The sequence below is a fragment of the Macrotis lagotis genome, chromosome 6, assembly GCF_037893015.1.
Source record: "Macrotis lagotis isolate mMagLag1 chromosome 6, bilby.v1.9.chrom.fasta, whole genome shotgun sequence".
NCBI lineage: Eukaryota > Metazoa > Chordata > Mammalia > Peramelemorphia > Peramelidae > Macrotis > Macrotis lagotis.
The window spans coordinates 220447941-220470005 of NC_133663.1; positions in this window are offsets into that span (position 1 = coordinate 220447941).

A 22065-nucleotide genomic window follows, 5' to 3' on the forward strand; every position below is an offset into this window, starting at 1 on the left:
CAAATTAGTATAAATTCATTTGTTTTCTCAGTAAAGTCTATCACCATAGAATCAGTGTGCTCATTAGAATGATAAAAAGGATTCTCATTTTTTTCCAAATTCCTCTTAAGGAAATTTTTATTTTTGCTATAGGCCTGACATGACTTAAGAAAAATTTGCTGATATCTAGTATCAATTTTATTGATATATCTGCTTACTGTTTAGAAGTGAGGTGGAAGCTAATATTTCCGGGTGGAAAAGATACTTGAAATAATTAGAGAACACAAAAGACAATAAAGAATCCATTGGTATGTGTGGATTATGCAGACTGAGAGTTAGTAATAAAATTTCATAATCTCTTCTTTCAGGTTTAACTTTGTTTTTGATTTCTAAATTTACCTAAATTACCATTTTAGGAAATGCATTGTGTAGCTATATTGAAAGGATAATGATATATTTTATTACAGTTGAAAAAAACTAATTTAATCTTAATAGTTTTAAATTAGTTAAACTGAAAGACCTTTCTTTTCCTTGTGTAATTTACTAACCTGATATTTTATACAAACAAGTTGAAGACCTTACACAACATTTAGAAGCAGCAACTTCAAAATGTTCACAGTTGGAATCAGCAAATCAAAGTCTTCAAGGAGAGTTAATTTCTATGAAAATGTTGCAAAAGAAATCTGACAAGATGGAAAAATATAAAAGAAAGCTAGGAGAAGAAATAGTTAATCTTAAGCATCATTTACGAACTACTAACCTGGAACATAGTCAAACAGAACATTATAAACATGAGACTGAAGAACAAGCAAGACTGGAGATTGTAGAAAAGCTAAAACAAGTTAACAGGTTTTTTTTATCACTACTATGTTTCTTGAAATATTTCTATCTAAATGAAAGTTTAGAATTTTATCTTTTTATAAATCAGAATATCTTTTTTAATTTCTCCCTTTGCAGCTTTTTCTGTGGTTTTAAAAAAAAAAGAAAATAATAGTCTATGAAATCATGAGTAAAAATAACTATATATACCATCATTTCAGTGTTTCAGTGTAATTGCCATAATTAAAATAAAATTGAAGGTTTGTTTTTAATTCACCAAGTATTTTAATTGTAACAAGGTATTTTGGAAGATTGAGGCAAAAGTTTTTTTTAGAATTATACCTTTTGCTTTTGTAACAATCATATTAGCACAGAGATAAGAAGCCATGACTAGCATCCAATGGAGAATTTGTTTTTTTAAGTTGAAATTTAAATCAGCTGACTTTGATTGATAGTATTTTCCATGTAGAATCTATTTTTAGAAATTCAGACTTGTTCTCTGAATCAGTGATTAAAATTAAAATGAAACCTAACAGAATATGTTAAGAAACATACTTTTCAGGACTGAATTGGGAAGTTTTTAACACCATTTTTTGTCTTTCCTTGCTTTAGACACAAGCAGCATCCCAAGGGATCTTGGAACAACTAAGAGAGAATAGCAACGCCTCAATAAGAAATCAGGTGGAGCATTGAATTAGACATCTGGAATCTGAACTCTCTAAAATAAAAAATCTCACATCAAGACTCTACTAAAGCAGAACTAGAGAGATACAAACAACTTTATTCTGAGGAATTGATAATTAGAAAATATTTGTTAAAAAAATTGGAGAGGTAAGCCCAAATACAGACATTAGGACAAGAATACTTAAACTAAACAATTTACCTTTTAAGTTTACCATTTTGAACTTAAATGCTTAAAGGACATATCTATGAATTCATTGAGAAATGGTAGTTAACTGTAGAGATGATACTTTCATAAATAGTGGGAAATGAGGATATTTTTTAAATATTCACCAAGGCAAAAAGAATTCAGTTGGACACTAGAAAGACAATAGTCTGACTGTAAAGAATCTGCCTTCAAATCTTACCTCTGATGCTTACTACTGTATAAACTCAAGCAAGCTTCTTATCGCCCTTAAACCTCAATCTATGTTTCTTAGTGTGTCTTATTTATATGCTACATTATTTCTTTTTGCAGATTATTCCTTCCAGGAAGAAGTTAGATATTTTGAAAATTATAATAGCATTATTATCATTTCTCCAAATGAGAGCACTAAACGTTTGAAGTGCTCCTTATACTGTATAACAGGATTATAGCCATATATGACACATTGCAAATAATCTCCCAATGTTGACACCCATTACTGCAGTACTCCAGATCATCATAGTGACCTAAAGCAAATCAAACCATGCCCTTCAATTCCCTCCTGTTCCATCCCTTTCATTTTCTATACAGATGAAATTTCCTTGAAGTAAAGAAAGTAAGGAAAGGAAATATTACATAAGGGTTTGGATGAGAGTCTTAGTTAGCCAAAACAAATGGGGAAATCTTTCTTGCTATAGCTTGGTGACATTGGTTAGTAGATATTATGGACTGGCTCTACATTTGAGAGTCTCAAGATATTTTAAACCTCAACTAAATCACTTCATTTTCCCCATTAGAGACTGCATCTCTGAGTCATTTGACTTCTACCTGGGAACTGAAAGACAATAAAAACAATTTTTAGGATAATCACCCAATCTGATAATCTTAAAAACAACTCTAGAAATTTCTAATGTGGGATATTTATAGAATACCAGTCCTTCTCATGAATACCCTCAAGTTCTGATGTGTAAAGAACACCACATTTGCATTTATCTTTTGTGGTTTGTTCTGTTTTTAATTTTCCCAGGACATTCTGAAGACCTTTTTTTTTTTTTTTTTTATCAAATTTTATACCATTTGTGGGATAACTCATTTAGACAAAAACTTTAAATATTTAAACAATTGTAATTGTTTTCAAAGTTAAGAAACTACTCAGGGAAAGGTCATGATTATGAGAGCTTTGATAAATAACACTTAACAATTTATGAAAAATTTTAACCATTTATGTGCTTTAAAATCTTCACAGAACTAATGAGAAGCTAGATCAAGTGAGCATCAGACTCTCATATGAAAAACAAAAAAAAATGAAAAAATAAAAACTTTAATCAGTAGTTCTTCAAGTCCATTTCCAGACTCATCTCATGCTGGGAATCTAAATTCTGACATAGTCCTAAATAGGAGTTTTTTCCCCAAGAGGAAATTTTGTCTATTCTACTGGAAACTCAGTATCTTCAAAAAATAGAATGGAGGAATTCTTTACAAAGTTTAGTTATTCAGAATTTTTTTTCTCTGTTAAAGATATAATTTAAAATAGTCATTCTAGTAACATTTCCTGCTTAATTTTTGAATGTCTTACTGATTTTTGAAATCTGTCAAGATGAAAGTGATCTCTTTACTTAATAATTAAAAATGCTAGAATAATCTGTTAAAATATTTTTCACTCGGTCCGCGCGCCCGAGCGCGGGTCCCGGGGCGGCGCGCCCCGGCTTCCGAGGAAGGGGAGGGGAGGGGCGGCCTCGGAGGTCGCGGGCGGGCGGGCGGGTACGCGGCCCCTCCTGCCCCTTACGTGGCGAAGGACAGCCAGCCGTCCTTGGTGGTCCGCTCTTCCCAGCGCGGCAGCTCGTCCTCACTGCCCGTGGCGTCCAGACCCGCGTAGCGTAAGGCAGCCATGGCGGGAGCGAGGAGCGCCGCGCGCCGGCACACCGCTGGCCGCCCGGCGCTGAGCACAAGCCGGGGACCGCGCGCCCGACGCCGGCTCGGCTCGGCTCGGCTCGGCTCGGCTCGGCTGCGCTCGCGCTCACGCGCTCCTATTGCCTGGCTTCCCTCGGCGTGGCCCGCCTCGGCGCAACTGGGCACGCGCGACGCCGCACCGCCGGCTGAGCCCAGTCTGGGCGCGGGTGAAGGAGACGCGGCGGCCGCGAAAGAACAAGCCACACATCACAAATAACAAGGAAGGTTTTATTTGTCCTCGCCTAGCCGACTGGAACTCCTGGGAGCTGGACCTCGAAGCCGGGCGGCGCCCGAGGAGTTAGAATGGACAGGGCTCTGGCTGCCCCGCTGGAGGGCTGCTTCAGTGCGCGGCGCTGCCAGCCTGCGCGCCAAGCCTGCTGGGAAATGTAGTCCTAGGCAACTTCCTGTCCGAGATTCACGAGCTCTTTCCGGTGAACTTTGACCCGCTGTCCTGGACCTTTTTCACTACCCGCCCCTCCCGCGTTTAAGGGGAGTTCCTCACAGCTTGGGAGTGGACGAAAGCTGCCCAGCAGGCTCGAAAAAATAATGAGAAGAGGTCAGTGATTAAAGATTCAACCTAAAAGTGTGCAATGGGTACATTTTGAGTGGAGATTGGTTGTTGCACTGCAGAAGCCATTTAAAAGATGAGAAAAGGGGCAGCTGGACTCAGGACTTGAGTTCAAATGTGACCTCAGACACTTTCTAATTACCTGTGTTGCCTTGGACAAGCCACTTAACCCCATTGCCTTGCAAAAAAAAAGTGTAAAAATGAGAAAACAGCTACAGAGATGTTGCCCGATTCACAAGGAAAATAAGTATCTCAGGGTTCAAACTTTGCTCCTTGAGCTCCAGGACCCTCTTTATTCCACAAGGCCACTATGATCCTTGCCCTCATCCCACCTCACCCAGGAAACCTCTTCAAAGAAGATAACATTCTGGTGGTACTCATGAAAGCGGCTCATGTTTGTTTAAAGAATTGGAGATTGGAGCAGCTACAGGCACAGTGGATGGAGCACTGACCCTGGAGTCAGGAGGAACTGAGTTCAAATCCAACCTCAGACACTAAACAATTACTTAGCTGTGTGGCCTTGGGCAAGCCACTTAACCCCATTTGCCTTATAAAAATCCTAAAAAAAATTAAAAAAATTACTGAAAATTTCTAAGAAAAAGATCATGAAAGTAATATCCATGTAAATATTTTTGGAAATCAGTGTGTCATGTTGGAGATGTTAACTGAGGATAGAATAGTAACTTGAAGAGCAACTTGAAGATCAGTTGAGTCTGGAGGTCATTCATATAACTATAATTTTAAGGAAGGTATTTTTAGTTTTTAGTATTTTTAGGTTTTTTTAGATTTTTTTTTTGGAAGGCAAATGGGGGTAAGGTATTTTTAGCTTAATGAATAGAAGACTCACATGACACCTGAAAGTTGTTACCAGACACGTGAAGGACTATTATGCACGAAAGCGATCCTATTTGTTAGTCTAAAATGTGGAAAAATAGAAATTTTAAGCAAATAGACATAGGTTTGATGTCATGAAATCTTTGTAACAATTAGAGTCATTTATAAATGGAATGGGTGCTTTAGGAAATGATCTGTTTCCTCTTGTTTCAATCAAAGGTTTGATAACTATTTATTGGATATATTCTAATTTTACTGTTGAATCATTTTTTCAGTCATATCTGACTTCATAATTGCATTTGGAGCTTTTTTAGCAAAGATACTAAAGTGATTCACTTCCTTCTCTACTGCCGAAGAAACTGAGGTGAGCAGGGTTAAGTGACTTGCCCAGTATCAAATAGCTAATACAGATCAGATTTAAATTAAGGAAGATGGACCTTCTGACTCCAGGACCTGCACTCTAATCACTGAGTCATCTATCTGCCCCACATTGCATTAGGAATAAGTTAAACTAAAAGGCTTCCAAGATGCTGTTCAATGCTAATAGTCTGTAATTTTGAAATTCTATGGTTAACTACTACCCTCTGGTGTTATTTGATTTTTCTGAGTCTCCAGAGAATTACAAAGTAGAATTAAGGATAAAAAGATATTGATTAAAAACATAATACATTTTAGGAAAAAATACTATTAAAATTATTTTATGTTGAATTAAAATATTTAAAAAGGAAAATTCAGTACATCTGTAAACTCCTCATCTATTTGGATTTATTTCCACCTGGTTTTCTGTATATTTCTTACTCATGTTCTGCCTTAGATCCTCTAATGAGGAGTAATGTCATATTCTGGAGGTCTTTTGGAGGTCTTTTTCTATTTTATGAGGACTAAGTGACACCTTCAGATGTGCCATTAATTCTCCTTTTTCCTTGTTCAATGAACTATTCTGAGCATATGTATCTCCTCAGGTATATATATTTTATAAAGTTTATACTCATCGTTTCTTATTGGAAATGTGATGTACCTACTGATATCCACTATTATCTTTTCAGTCACCCATAACTTGAATTTTATATGATTTCTTCTAAGATTCATAAATAATCAGTACCACTAGAAAGACGAGTTGAAAGATGCGCTGGAAGGCAGATAATTATTTAAAGCACATCATCACAACTTCTTTTGTTTTGTTTTGTTTTTTAGGATTTATCAAAAAAAGTAACTTGATCGTTGCATTTGCATTAAAGACCATTAGAATGTAAACTATTTCAGGGCACAGAATTGTCTGTCTCTCTTTGTGTTCCCAGACTATGCATTTAATAAATATGTATTGTCAGACTGACTCTTTATTGAAAGAAGATGCCCCTTAAGACCAGCTTTGGTCTACTGAATGAAATGCTATTTTGAATCACCAACTCATGGGATTTTTGTATAATCCAATTTTTTTGTTCATTTGTTTTTGTAAATTTGTCAATTGGCTGTAGCATATTCTTTGTGAAAATTCATTTCCTTAATGCAGCAAAGGCAGGAAAGCATCACACACAGGAATTTATGCTATGGAGCAAGCCTTGGAATCCTAGGAATGGGAGAAAGCCTTCAGGAACAGGTCATGCCTTTCTTCTCTCCTAAAAGACTTCAGCATCAGAAAGAAACAACAAAAAACAATAATGTGAAGAGATTTTGATTGAATACAAGAGACCTTAAAATAGTGATAAATTTCATAGATGACATTAAAAAAGGGAAATCTTCAACACTAGCTGAAATCTTTAGAAGAATTAGAGATTTGATGAGAGAGACATAGAGCTATGATTTCATTGATGTAGTAGCTGCCCAGTTATATTTATATTTTATTCTTATAAAGATTTTCTCAAGTTTAAAATATATTCATATGTATCAATAGTAAACATTGCCCTTCCAGTGGATATTTTTGAATGTAACAATATTGTCTGAGATTTTTATCTAATGTTTTATTATCTTCTCCTTTATTACAAAACTTATGAAATGACTCCTCAGTGCTTTCTTAATTATATCACAAGCAGATTACTTCATATTTGATCTGGTTTCAGAAATCATCTTCAGTGCCATTTCTACATATTCTTCTTGGGATCTAAGGTGTTAAAATGCAGTTATGGTGATTTGATCAAATGATAATAAAATATACATTGATGTATAAATATTGAAAATAAGTTCCATTTTATAATGTATCTTCAGTCAATTTCATTTGTAAATACTTATGAATTCAATGGAATCATTTAGATCTAGAAGAGATCTTACAGTTCCTCAAGTCAGTTATATCTTTACCCCCACTTTACAGATGAGAAAAGCAAGGCACAAAGAAGTTCATTGACTTACCCAGGACCACAGAAATAGGAAGTATTTCAAACAGGATTTGAATGCAATTCGTTCTGAATCCATGTCCAATATCTTAGCCCCCTGATGTCTTATTGCCTTTCCAGAAACCTTAACTGAATTTCATAAATAAAGTTTTCATAGTTTTGTTTCTTCTTTTCACAGTTGTATGAGTCTTCCTCAGCATTTTACAATTGAACTTATGTTCTGCATCAGGTTGTCTTCCTTGACTCCTAGCTTTAGTAGGGAACTTAAAAGTGTATGGTGGCTAAAGTAGTTTCTTGGCTCTTTTGACCCCCATTGAGCTGCTTGTTTTTTATCATTTGATCTTGATTATCACCATTTCCCACAAAAAGATTAATGCCTTTGCCATTTTCCGTTTCTGATTTTTTTCTGATACTTATTTTCATTTATGTCATTTAATAACCAATTTCAATTATTTTCATTTTTTCTTTGGTACTTACCATCTAACTCTTCAGGAAGAACATATTCAGGAGAGACATACAGCAGACAAACATAGATTCTCAATAAACTAATTTTTTTTTTGAAAACGTGGTCTATATTTTCCAGAATACTTTCTGGAATCCTCACCTGTTCCCATCTTGTTTTTAAGCACTAAACATCAAAATAAGTTTTGACTTTTCATGACTTCATTCTCTTCAATAGATAGAGTCATGGAGATTACAATTACCTTCATGGTTGTGGTCTCATAATAAACCTAATAAACATTGCAAAATGATACGATCAAATACCATGAAGAGCACTGGTTCTTATTACTTTGGTACACAGTGAAAGCAATTGTAATCTGTCCTAAGTCATCCTTCAGTCTAACTACTACCTTGTTTTATCTATTAGCTTATTTCAGTAGCATCAATATGGATGTTATTGATTTCGTAGAATCGCATGACATTTTATCATTCATTTAATATTAAAATTGTCAATAGTTAATATTCCTAAAATAACTAAAACAATGTTTGACTCTTGGCACCATGTTCATTTTCTAGAGGAGGGATGCTATATTTTCTTTATTTCATGGGTTACCTTTCATGTTTTAGACCACTGTTAGTGGTCAAGGTATTTAACAAGGATCCCCTATGTATTTGTCATTCATTAATTGAACAAGATTTTCTTAAGCATCTACTCTTTAGTAGGCATTGTACTTGCTCTAGGGAGAGAAAAAAAGGATAAAACAGTCCCTACTCTGAAAGAGCTTACATTCCATTGTGGGTTGAAAACAAAGCAAACACAGCAACCTATATAAATCTAAGGAAAAAGCAAAATGATTACAAATGCATACACAGTAATTCGGTTGTATATACAACTTGTATATACTTGAATTGAACCTTCAAAGGAAATTGGGGATTCTGAAAGACCCAGGGAAGTTGGCATTATCTCTCCAGCGTGGGAGAATGCCATTGTAAGTTCCTGGAGATGGGAGATGGAAAGTCTTTATAAGGAACAACAGATAGTCTAATTTAGTTGGAACTTAAAGAAATAATATACAATAAGCCAGAAAAGGTATGCTGAAGCCAGATGCCCAAGAGCAGTTTTTTGCCCCTGAATACATGAAACTTTTCACTTGTGGTAGAAACTACTAGATTGTGTATTCCATGGGCATAAGCTTTCAATACCACAGAGTCAGCTCCTTGTCACAGTGAGAGCTCAGAGAAATATTTCTCTCTTAACAGGTTGGAAACCCAGTCACTGTCATGAACTGTCATGCAGCAAATGACTCCTTATAGCTCTTAATTACCTTTGACCCCTTGTAGCCCTCAGTTCTTGTCTTTGAAATTCTTCCTGACTTCCCACAATATTAGACAGATCTATATCCTCCTCTTACCTGTGGTGTTATGAAGGCCCTCTCAACCATTTCTACTACTCACTACAACCACTACTAACTATGACTCAGACTTATACCATTCTCTGACCCCAAAATAAAGTCATTTCCATGTCCACAGAAGGGCCAAGGTCACTATCCTAGAACTTGTAGCTGAAAATGCTTAGCAAAGGGATATTTAATTCTTCCATTTTGTGAAGTTTTTGTGTAATGTGACCAGATTCAACAGCTTTAATAGGTACTTGGGGTATTTCTAGCAGACCCATTTTCCACAGCACAATATTGCAACAATTTTCACAAAGTGCATGTGAGAAACATCAAAAATGTCTTTAGGGATGGCTAGGTGGTGCAATGGATAGAGCACCGGCTCTGGGGTCAGGAGTACTTGAATTCAAATCCGGCCTCAGGCACTTAGTAATAACCTAGCTGTGTGGCCTTGGGTAAGCCACATAACTCCATTTGTCTTGCAAAAACCTCAATGCTCGCTCTCTCTCTCTCTCTCTCTCTCTCTCTATGTATATATGTGTGTGTGTGTGTGTGTGTGTGTGTGTACATATATATATATATATATATGTATATATATATATATATACATACATATGGTTAATTGACTTTTTCAACATCCCCTTGGATAGATTAGAATCTCCTAAAAAACTCAGTTCAGCAAATGGAGTATCCATTACAACATCTTCCTTGGACAGTTCATTAACTGAGGAAGATAGAAAGATGGTGAAACCGTACAAAGTATGTTGGAGAAGTGCCGGGTTTTTATTTACAACGCCGGCTTCTTTATGCTAGTCCGTCCTCTTACTCACCAGTCCAACGCATGATGAGTCTTCGGGGTACCTCCGGCCCCCACTCTTTGATGGGGGAAGAACCAGACAGAGCGCCTGAGGTGGATAATGAGTCTTTATTCTTCTGTGATCACATCCCGCTCCCCCCAACCTCTCAGCAGACACTTTTATCCCCTCTGTCCTCCCTCCCATGAACTCTTACTCAATGAGGGGCCGAGTTCTGTAACATTCCCTTATAAGGTGATTATGTTTCCCCCGCTAAGCGACCGCCAAGCCTCTTCCCCCCGCCCCCAACAGAGAAGAGTTTCAAAGTCTTCAAGAAAAGATGAAATGGGTAAAAATATGACACAAACTAGGATAGGGTATTAGGAAAGTAAAGTTCAAATGAAGGGTCAAGTTTGTCTGAAAGATCAGGGGTAGTTGCTTGGAGAAGTTAGCATTTAATCTGGTCCTTGTAAAAAATCCAGATGATTTTTACCTGGTAAAAGTATGATGAAGCGGGAGGGGTGTCTAACTGTCTGAGAGCAGAGAGGCTAACAATACTGGTCTTGGTGCTAGTTCAATCTCACCTTGGATAGGCGCCCTGACTCTGGGACTCTGGTGAAGTCACTCACCCTCTATCTGCCTCGGTTTCTTCTTTATTTTTTTTATGTTTTTGCAAGGCAAATGGGGTTAAGTGGCTTGCCCAAGGCCACACAGCTAGGTAATTATTAAGTGTTTGAGCCCGGATTTGAACCCAGGTACTCCTGACTCCAGGGCCGGTGCTTTAGCTACTATGCCTCCTAGCCACCCCTGGTTTCTTCTTTAAAATGAGATGATTCTATGAGGCAGCTAGGTGGCTCAGTAGATAGTGCACCAGCCCTGGATTCAGGAGGACCTGAGTTCAAATGTGGTCTCAGACATTTAATAATTACCTAGCTCTGTGGTCTTAGGCAAGTCACTTTACCCCATTGCCTTACAAAATCCTAAAAAAAATGTCTTCAGCCAGTTCTTATACCAACTCTCATTATGAAGCTCTCTGTATAGGACTTTGAGTTCAGAAGTAGGGATATACACACAAGGCTAAGCAGAACCCAAGGAGCATGTGACAAACTACACCAACTTTGACCTTGATACCTTCATCTCTTCAGTGCAATCTGTCCTAACTTGATCACATATTGCATATTGAAGATTGGAAACAGGATCACGTAAACTGTAATTTTTTAAAAAATGTGGAACAGTCTCCTCACCTTCTATTTATATTTTCTTGATGTAAGACCTGGTGAGATTCATCTACTTAACTATTCCAGGAGATGATTTGATATAGGACAATACATATTGGTTCCTTCTTTCCTAAAAACTGAAACATGGCAGCTCAAATGGCCATTGAAGAGTAGGTCAGTCTAGATGAACAGATGTGTTTGGGAGATAACAAAATATTAATCTTCCAGGTTTGAAAGTATCTGGAAGCATACTCCTAAAGTATATGAAAAATTAAGCAAACCAGTTAAGGGCATTCCCTGATGTTGAAAACGGATCAAAATTAGGTCTCTGTCACTGATTACTGTGTAACCTTGGATTAGTATCTTGACTTTAAATACAATTATCCTTCAAACTCTTCCCAACACAGTTTTGATATTTTGCAGGTCAGTATTAGGAATTTAATGGGAATGTGCATGTGGGGGGGAGGAATTTTTCAAAAGTTATAGAAGATATATGGATGCCAGCCAATGACACAGAACCTATGATTACTTAGCCTAAATTTTTCAATAAGGTATAATCTATGCACTCCATAAAAGAAAGAAAGAAAAAAATTCAGTCTTTTTCTCTGGTATGAAGGCAAAATATTTTACAAGAAATTTTCAGATCATGGGGGTGTTGCCCTCCTAACCCCTGCACTGGGGCAGAGATAACTGTACTTTGCTATATTTAGTCTCTTTAAATTATGCATAATTCATAGATAGTTAGAGACCTGTCTATAGATATCTAAATATAGATGCATTTATTGTTTTCCTATTACAATATGAACTTGTCAGACACAAGCGTTTATTAAGTACTTAGCTCACAATGTACTAGATACTGTGCAAATAGGAATCATTTAAGTTGTTTGGCTTTTTTTTAACATTCTCTAGTTCCTAACATGGTTCCTCTAGATTCACAGTAGACATTCATAAATTATAGATTGAATGTTTTATCATGACCTCTGTGTTCTCCTCTGTAAAATAAGATTAGAACGACCTGACCTCTAAAGTTACCTTATAGTTCTATAATAATATACTGGTACTGGCTAAATTTGTTACTGCATTCTTTTGGGATTTAGGTATAATAATGCATTCATAAGAAATAATTATTTCATATCTATTTTTATAATTGCTTTGTAATCATTATAGTGGTCTCTTTAAGTGCTAAGGATATTTTATATTTTGAGATGATCTTTAGAAGACCCTATGTAGTGATGATCTTATACTAAATTTGCTTAAAGAAAATTATATTCAAAATCTGAGACATGAATACCATGTTAACAAAATTCAAGTTTCTTTGCATATGGTCAATTGTGATAAGCTGATGATTCTGATAATAATCTTATTTTGTTAGACCAATACATTATCTATTTAATGACTAATGATCTAAGCTAGTATCTAAATTTATTAATCATTTCTTTGTTTGCAACAGTTTAAAACCTTTTTTGAGTTCTGTGTATTATCTTAAGTTCATTATTCCTCATTCACTTTATTGTTCTGAATTTTATTTCAATATTATTTCAGTTGCAGCAGGAATTAGAAGAGAGTATAGCCAAGGCAGGCATGTCCAAACTATTTATAAATAAAATGGTTAGTTTGATGTTATAATTACTTTTTCTATGCATGAAAAACTCCCACAGATGTCAGCCATTATTATTATCCTTAAGATATTGGTTGATTTTAGAGCAGCTCATCAAATTATTCTTATAATATTTCTATTTTCCCTCTGGAGTAGAAGTAAGTATATAAACTACAATTATAATTTTGTTCATACTGGTCAGTTTCTTTACACTCAAGTTGATTTCTATTTTTTCTTATGTTCATTATTTTATTTGTCTATTTGTTGAAAATGTAAATAACACTTTCTTTTAGTTCATTACTTCTTTTATTTTTTTGTTAAATTTATAACTAAATTGTTGATATAAATATTGTTCTTTTGGTACTATTTATTACTAGACAAAATTGTAATTTAAGACCGCTAGTTAAATTGATATTTGTAGATGGTTTGGGAAATGTGGAATTGGTTTTGATTTGAGCTTCAAAACAAACCTGCATGGTATGTGACTTTCAGGAAAGCTTGAGTTTAAGTCCTCCTTTTGATACAAATTGCTTATGGAACCATGGACAATCATTTAACTTCAGTGACCAAGAAACTTTAAAGACTAAGGTGGACCTATAACCATTGTTATGATTCTCACACCCATAATTTAACATGATTAATTTTGAATACCTAGGGGGAAAAAACATCACACACACACACACACACACACACACACACACACACACACAATATAAATTGTTTTTTTCCATCTTTTCTCCCCAGTTAATGTTGGAACTGAATCTACGTCTTGTAGGGCTTCTCCATTAGGATCAACTGAAGAATCCTCAAGCTTACCAAATCTGAATCAGGGTCCAGTTTCCAGAGCAACTCAGGAATACATAGACATTTTAAAGAAAAAGTACTTGATTTAAAGGAAGAAATAATGTACATCTATCAAATAAAATGAATACTAGACTTTCCATTAAATATATAAATGTGAAATGTGTTTTGTCATAAGTTTTAATATGTAGTAATATGTATGTGAAAAATATTTTTATAATTCTTTATTAAAAGCTTTGTTTCATTATTTCTATAAAACTGGTCCCAAATTATTAGTTGTAGGTGGTCTAGAATCCGTTAAATTGTTTATAATACTTTAGCTATCTATCTTTAAAAGTTGTACTGTGTTTTCTATATAATATTATTTCATGTTGGCCTAAGCCTTTAGCAAATTTAGGTAAAATTATTTTGATATATTGATGCTATTTCTACTCTCAGAATTTGAATTTATCTGTAACAGTGCTGTAAAATTTATAGATTTGTTTTTTAAATTGAAATTTGTTATTTTAGGCTACAATGCACTTAAACATTTTTGTTTTTAAACTTAATCAAATACATTTTAGTCTTGAAATTATATATATATATATATATATATAAATAATAGTGTATGCAAAATTTCTATATCTCTAGCTCCTTCCTTTATTCCTCCCCTTATCCCTATTCACCTCATTGAAAAAATAAAAGAGTAATCCTTCACGACAAATATGCATAGGCAAGGAAAACAAATTTTCTCACTGAATATATACAAAAATATAGAGTGTTCCAAAAGTCATGATACATTTTAGGCTTTAATTACTTGAAGTATGAATGTTATAAATTTTTGAAAAACATAATTTGGAAGTTTAGTTATTTAAATTTTAAAATTATTTAGTTTTGTCAATTTTGAATAAACAATATAAATTTTAACAAGACAAAGCACTCTGCCACTGTATTTTTCTATATATAAATTTATATATATATATATATATATATATGAAAATTGGGATTATATAATGTAATATTTACATACATATAAATATGTATGGGAAAATTTTAAATATATATTTTCTATATGTAAAGTGCAACAGTTTCTGAATGAAGACTTTCTCAAACTGGTGATCTGTCAAAAGAGATCTTCTCCCTTAGCCATTTTTGTTATGTCTAAATTATGAACATGTATTGGGCAAAAACTCTTACAGAATTGATTAAGCTGGGGAATAAAGGAAGAATCCAGGTTGATTCTATTAAATTTCTAGTCCAGTAGGAGCTTATTGATAAGTATTTGTTCAATGAAGAAACAACTAAAGGAAGCCTACCAGGCATCAGTTTTCCTATCTTTCGACTTGAAATACAGGCCAGAGATGGGCTGCATCTTTGACCCTTTCTTTGTCCTTTTAGGGGTTCTGCCCAGTTGACCCTAGATTCAGGGACAGGTTTTCTCATACTTCACTTCGTGTGTGTGTGTGTGTGTGTGTGTGTGTGTGTGTGTGTGTGTATTTTCACACAGCAAAACTCAAGACTTTGGATTCCCTCAAGACATCCAAAGGCGGAAGCCAAGATGTTGGAAAACACCTCTCATCCGCTACCTCTTTCGAGACATTGTTGGAAAGTGCTGAGAACAAGGCAAAGGTAAGCCTCCAATCAATGTTGTCAGTCACTCAAATTCCACATAGAGAATCCAGAGTGAGGAGTCAGGGTGTTTAGAAGTAGACATCACTGGATTATCAGACTCAAGAAGCCTTGAATTAAATATGATGATGTGAGCCTGAAGGTCCTAAGGAATGCTCGGCAAAAGAAAAGCTTAAAGGAGGCCAAGGAAATACCCCAGAGGAAGTGGGTCGAGGGGACTAAGAAGCACAAAACTGAGAAGGTGAAGGGAGAAGAGAAGGGAGAATCTGAAGAAGGTGACAAAATTTTGGAGGACAAGGAGAAGGAGGATAAGGTGGTTCCCAAAGGGAAAGCTCACTCCATTGGACAGGGAGAAAAGGAAACTTTGAGGGATGACATCTTCCAACTAATGAGCATGAGAATAACAGACTCCCAAAGAGACTTCCCTGAGAATCTGGGCCAAAAGATAGTGACCATGGCTGAGCAGAAGCTAGATAAGCGGTCTCCAAGCTGGGAGCTCTTCCAGGCCATCTGTCCTTTTCTACCATATTCCCAGGAGGAAGAGGTGGTGGAGGAAGTAGAGGAGGAAATGGAGGAGGAGGAAGTGGAGGAGGAGAAGGAAGAAATGGAGGAGAAAGTGGAGGAGGAGAAGGAGAAGGAAGTGGAGTAAGAAGAAGAAGAGGAGGAGGAGGAGAAGAAGAAAGAGGAAGATATGATCTTAGAGGAAATGGAGGGAGAGGCAGAGATTGAGTCAGAGGAGTTGGAAATTCAGAAGGTCAGAAAAAGGAAAATGTTTTCCTTCGATATTAAAGGCTTAACCTCACAAGAGGAAAAACTCAGGAAGCAAGAGCAGAAGACGTTTGAGGGACAGAAGCAACTAGAGGAGGAGGAAAGACTGGCCAAGGAAGAAGATGACCTGGCCAGGAGAGAGGAAGAACTGACCAGGAAAGAAAGAGAATTGACCCAGTTAAAAGAAGAACTGGGAGAAGAAATGAAAAGTAAGGGAAAAGAGGATGAGTCTGGGGTCTTAGAGGACACAGTCTTGTTCAAAGATATACTGGAAAAGTCAGAGGCTAAGTTTATGCTAAACTTGGAGGGCAGAATTAGGGAAAAGGAAGAGAGAAAGTTGGCGAAGGATGAAGATCTCATCCCTGAAGAGGACCAGATCTCTGTTACTCAGGAGGAATGGACTGGGGTGAAGAAGGCAGATGCAAAGGACAAGATGGAAAGAGTCCCAGAGAAGGGATTAGAAAGGGAGAAAGACACAAGAAGAAACAAAACATCTTTGGGAGAAGAGGCCCTTGGAAGAAGGGCTAGAAATACCTATGGCAAAAGGGATTGTGGAGGAAGGCACACCAAAGGAGAAATCCTCTGAGGAGGGGCTACCTGAAGAGAAGCCCCCTGAGGAGGGGTTGCCTGCAGAGAGGCCTCCTAAGGAGAGGCTGCCTGGGGAGAAGCCCTTTGTTTTGTTTTTTTGTTGTTGTTTTTTAGGTTTAAGGCAAATGGGGTTAAGTGGCTTGCCCAAGGCCACACAGCTAGGTAATTATTAAGTGTCTGAGACCAGATTTGAACCCAGGTACTCCTGACTCCAAGGCCAGTGCTTTATCCACTATGCCACCTAGCCACCCCTGGGAGAAGCCCTTTGAAGAGGGACCACCTGTGGAGAAGTCCCCTGAGGAGGGGCTGCCTGGGGAGAAGCCCTCTGAGGAGAAGCTGCTGAAGAAAAAGCCTCCTAAGGAGAAGAGGCACTGCCTGAGAAGAAGCCGTCTGAGGAAAGGCTGCCTGAGGAGAAGCCATCTAAGGAGAATCAGCCTAAAGAGAAGACATCTAAAGAGGGACTGCCTGAGGAGAAAGCACTTGAGGAGAAGGCATCTAAGGAGAGGTTGCGAAAGGAGAAGCTGCTTGAAGAGAAGACATCCAAGGGGGGCATGCCCGAGGAAAAGGTACCTAAGGAGAAACCCTCTAAGGAGAGGGTACCTGAAGAGAAGCCATTTAAGGAGAAGATGCCTAAGCAGAGACCATCCAAGGAGAGGCTGCCCAAGAAGAGGCCATCTAAGGAACAGTTGTCTGAAAAGAAGCCATCTAAGGAGGAGCTGCCAGAGTAGAAGACACCTAAAGAGTAACCATCTAAGGGTAGACCTGGAGAGGCCATTTAAGGAGAGGCCATCTAAGGAGAGGCTACCTACAGAGAGGCCATCTAAGGAGAAGCTGCCTATGGAGAGGCCATTTAAGGAGAGACCATCTAAGGAGAGACTGCTTAAGGAGAAACCACCCAAGAAGAGACCACTTAAGGAGGAGACATTTGAGAAGGAGGTATCTAAAGAGTGGCCATCTGAGGAGAGGCCATATAAGGAGTGGCTACCTAAGAAGAGGCCATCTGAGGAGCTGACATTTGAAGAGAAAATGTCAGAAAAGGGACCATCTGATGAAGGACTGTCTGAAGAGAGTCCATCAAAGGAGAAACCACCTAAGGAGGAAATATTTGAGGAAAGAGTGTTAGAAGAGAGACCATCTGAGGAAGTGCCTTCTGAAGAGGGATCATCTGAGGAGACACTTGATAAGCAGATGCTCCTAGCAAAAGAGATGGAGCTGTTAGAGAAAATGCAGGATTTGCTTCAAAAGCAAGGAAAGCTGTCACTTGACCAGATATTACCAACCAGGCAGAAAATGGTTAAATTCATTGTGGAGGAATTTAAGATCCCCAGGAAAGAAATAAACCTGTTGCTAGAAGAAAATCAGCTTGCTGTAGCAATGGCAGAGGTGATCAAGGAGGAAAAGGAGCTACTCCAACAGAAGCAAGTGTTGTTGCAGTAGGAGATGGAGGTGAGTCATCCTGAAGAGTTCATGGGGGAAGAGAGCTTTGTTTTACAACAAAGGATCCTTAGGGGCAAGAGGAGAAGACTGGATGAGCAAGAGAAAGAAGTGGTCATGGAGAAAAAGGAGCTCTTTGTTGAGATTTTGGTGAAGGAAAAAAAGAAAAAGCTTCAAGAAGAAAAAACAATAGACAGAGAAAAGAGGCAGCTGCAAAAGACTGAAAGGAGAGCCTTCTTCAATTGGGGAAGTGAGTGAATCCTCTAAGGAGAGAGAGAAGTTGTACATCTTGAAAGAAAGTGAACTTGTTGAGAATGAAAAATTGAGTGAGGAGTCCAACTCAGATGAGGAAGGGGTAAAGCTAAGGGAGCACCAGTTGCACAGTGAACATAAGAGAAAACAGAAAACAGAAGAGGAGGAGAGACAGAAGCTTCAGGAGAAGAGGGAATTTTCCAGGACAACGAAAGCTATAATAGAAGATAAGGACTATGAGAAAAAGGCAACAATGAGGTGGGAGCTCTGGAAATGGAGGAGGCAGCTGCAGAAAGAAAGATTTCTGGAGGATGAGAAACAGCTTGTCAAGGAGGAGAGTAAGAAAATAGAAAAAGAAGCTCTTCTGACAGAGGAGGGGAAGGTTAGAGTTTCTGAAGGTCTAGAGAGACCCTTTCCAGAAGGAGAGGGAAGTAGCCCTGAGAGAGGAATATCTGGATCACCACAGAGAAAGTATGGCTGATGTGGAAAGAAGAAAGCTGGCAAAGAAGGAGACCAACCTGGTCAATTTGGAAAAGTCAGTCTTCAGTAAGGAGTTCAAAATCGTCATGAAGGAATGGAAGTTGACCATGAAATAAAGAGACAAGCTCTTTGAAGAGGCTAAGTTGACCAAAGAGGATATAAAGGAGACTGGGAGCTGAAGAAGGGTTGAAGAGCCTTAAGATGAAGGTTCAAAAATATAAGAAGGAAAGGAAATGGAGAAAAGAGGAGAGGGTCAGGACATTCAAGGAACGTGGTTTGGAGATGATTTTGAAGGAAGAGGAAGAAGAGGAGAAAGAGGAGGAGGTAGAAGAGAAAGAGGAGATGGAGGAGGAGGAGGAAGAGGAAAAAGTGGAAGACATATCTCGAATCACTGAAATGGCTATGGAAAGGAGTCCATTCATTTCAAAGAAAGGCATTTTGAGGAAAATTAAAGGCAGAGCAGTTAAGAAGAAAGACATGGGGCCAGAAGTTATGAAGCCAGTTTCTTTCCCTCTGGTGGGGGAAAAAGAAACTACCAGGAAACTGTTAAGAACCTTGAAGATGTATTGCCGTGGGTAACCAGTTCATGGGAGGTCACCAATTCATGGGCAGCTGTCAAGGACAAACTCATTCTATCCCAATTTACGGATAAATTTCTGAAGCCTGGGGAGGCAGTGGCTCTGGAAGATAAAGCCAAAGGTCAAAAAAAGAGAGAAAAGGAGTCCCCATTGAAGTTCCACCGGCTCAAAAAGCTCAAAGTTCCCTCTTATGTGCCCAAAAAAGAGAAGCTAAAGAGCGAGGCCAATGAGAAGTGGTTTCAGCTACTGCAGCAGATCATGCTGGGACAACCCATCAGGGTGGCTGACGTCAACCTCACTGATGACAGTCTGGAACTTAGTGAGAAGGATCAGGAGTGGCTGAAAGTCACTCTGCAGAAGCTCCAGGACCAAAAGCAAGTTTCCCAAAATACTTTCCAGCGCCTGTGCCAGCTGCTGGCTAAGGCCCTTTCAGAGTCACAAAAAGAATGGCTGCACTTGGGAGCCCTGAAAGCCATCACCTCACCCCAGAGAGGGCTTGCTGACATTGGACCTCAACTCTCCCAGGCTGAGAGGAGGAAAATGTCCATAGACTCAGGGCACTTAAAGATCTTCCCGTCCATCAAGAGAGAAGAGGCTAATCCTCGGCTCAAAACTATAACTGAGTCAGAGTCAGTGGTGTCCATCCTTGCCATTGTGCTGGCCACCCCTTTGGCTACCAGGGTCTCCACTGGCTCTTCTACCACTATAAAAGGCTCAGATCCTATGGCCCCTGGAAATTGGACAAAGGTTTTCAATTGGAGTTTAAGGGCAAGGGGGTGGCAGCTCTGTCATCCTTGAGAGATATGCCCCAGAGTGCTTCTGCTTCTGTGGAAAAGTTACCTTTGATCTGTTAACTGAAAAGGAACATCCAGGCTTGGAAAAAGAAGATCAGTACCCCACATAGGGATTTGGGGAAGCGGGCCGTGGAATTGTCTGCCATTCTTCCACAGGATATGCTTCCATGGGATACTTTTGCGGCTCTGTACCATGTCTTAGCCTGCAGAAGCGCTGTGAACAAGACCATTACTCCTGGGAGGAACAGTTCATCCAGCTCCTGGTCCTGTACCATCTCAGGCACACCAGGATCCACACACTGTTAAATGAACTCCTGGGGAAAAAGCAACAACTGCCACTGGACATACTCTGTAAGCAGGCCCGGGAAGTTGAAGATGTGGTGCCTTGGGAGCGCCTCCTCTACAATATACACTGCAGGCCTCCCTGGACACCAGAAGACCAACCCAAATTCCAAATGGTCCTGCCCCTGCCTGGGCAGAATCAAGTACATACTTTTCTACCAATTGGCAGTTCACAGTATGGGATCATGGAGCTGACGTGGAAGAGCTTCACCCACCCTGAGACTGGTCATGCTGACAGGCTGCCCCACATCTCCATCCCCACTACAGCTCCAAACACTGCCACCTTTCCCACCAAGTACTCTGTAAGACACCTGCCTCCAAGCTTCTCAGTGTTGCCTGAGGAGAAGTATGGTCCATGTTGTGTCCTTAACCCTGCTTACCTTTCTCACCCCAAATAAAACATAATTTCTTACTTTCAGTAGAAATCGTGATTTGTCCCTTTCTCTCCACCACATTAAGTAAACCCTTTAGGGAGTCTTGGGTATCTGACTTCTGCCTAGGGTGGTTTCTGCCTCCTTTCTCTATTCCCTTTAATACCACACACATACTGCACACCTGAACTATTGTAATAGCCTCTTTAAAAAAACAAAACAAGTTCATATACTCTTTTCTTCTTTGTATAAGCCACCTACGGATTGCTTAGAATATGTGGGAGGTAATGGAATATAATGAATAGAGAGCTGGCCACAATCCCTTGGCCACAAAAACTATGGCTGATTGATTAGACTGTCATCTCTGGACAAGGAAGGAACAGAAATTAACTAACCACACAACATACTTGGAGGTGGTGTGTTTCTAGATACTGAGGGGGCAAGGGGGATGAGCTGCAAAAGGGATGGGATACTTCTAGCCATAAAAGATGGGGGGGATGCTTTTAGGTGCAAACTACCACAGCACAGCACTTCCTCATTCAAATTCAATTGTAGTGGTATCACTATCCTAGTGTCATGTTCATCTTCCAGAATGAAGGTCAAACAACAAAGACAAATGACTTATACCTTGTTCTCAGAGTATGTATGCCTTCTAAAATGATGGGAGGAACAGTTTCAAAGAATGGCAACATCTGCACATTCAGTATTCTCTCCTATTAGATTGCAGGGTCTCTGAGGACAGGGACAGTTTGGGTCTCATCTTTCCATCTCCAGGCTTCACACAGAGCAGACACCTAATAGGAACTTGCTTGTTTAGTGTGTGCTATGTGGATGTTGTAATAGTTTATTGTCCCTTTGTTCTTCAAGGGAGCCAATGGGTGATGTGATTTGTGACAGAATTGGAATCGCATGAGGCAGGGCTCTGTCTCACTCTCTCCTCCAGAGCTGCGGATTTGACAATCATACATTATTTCTCTTGAATCCCCACTATGAGGGAACAAGGTGATCCAGTGTGGTGAGTCAGGGAGACATGAGTTCAAATCCAGACTTAGACATTTGGTAGTAGGCAAGGTATTTTACCTCTGCCCACCTCAGTTTCTTCATCTATAAAATGATAATACCACCTACCCCCCCCAGGGTTGTGAGGATCCATCAAAGTCACATCTATAAAGCACATAGTAGGTCCTGATTAAATGGTATATTTTTTCCCTTTTTCTCCCATCCACCTCCAGACAAGCAGGGTTTGTAATTTTATTCCCATTTT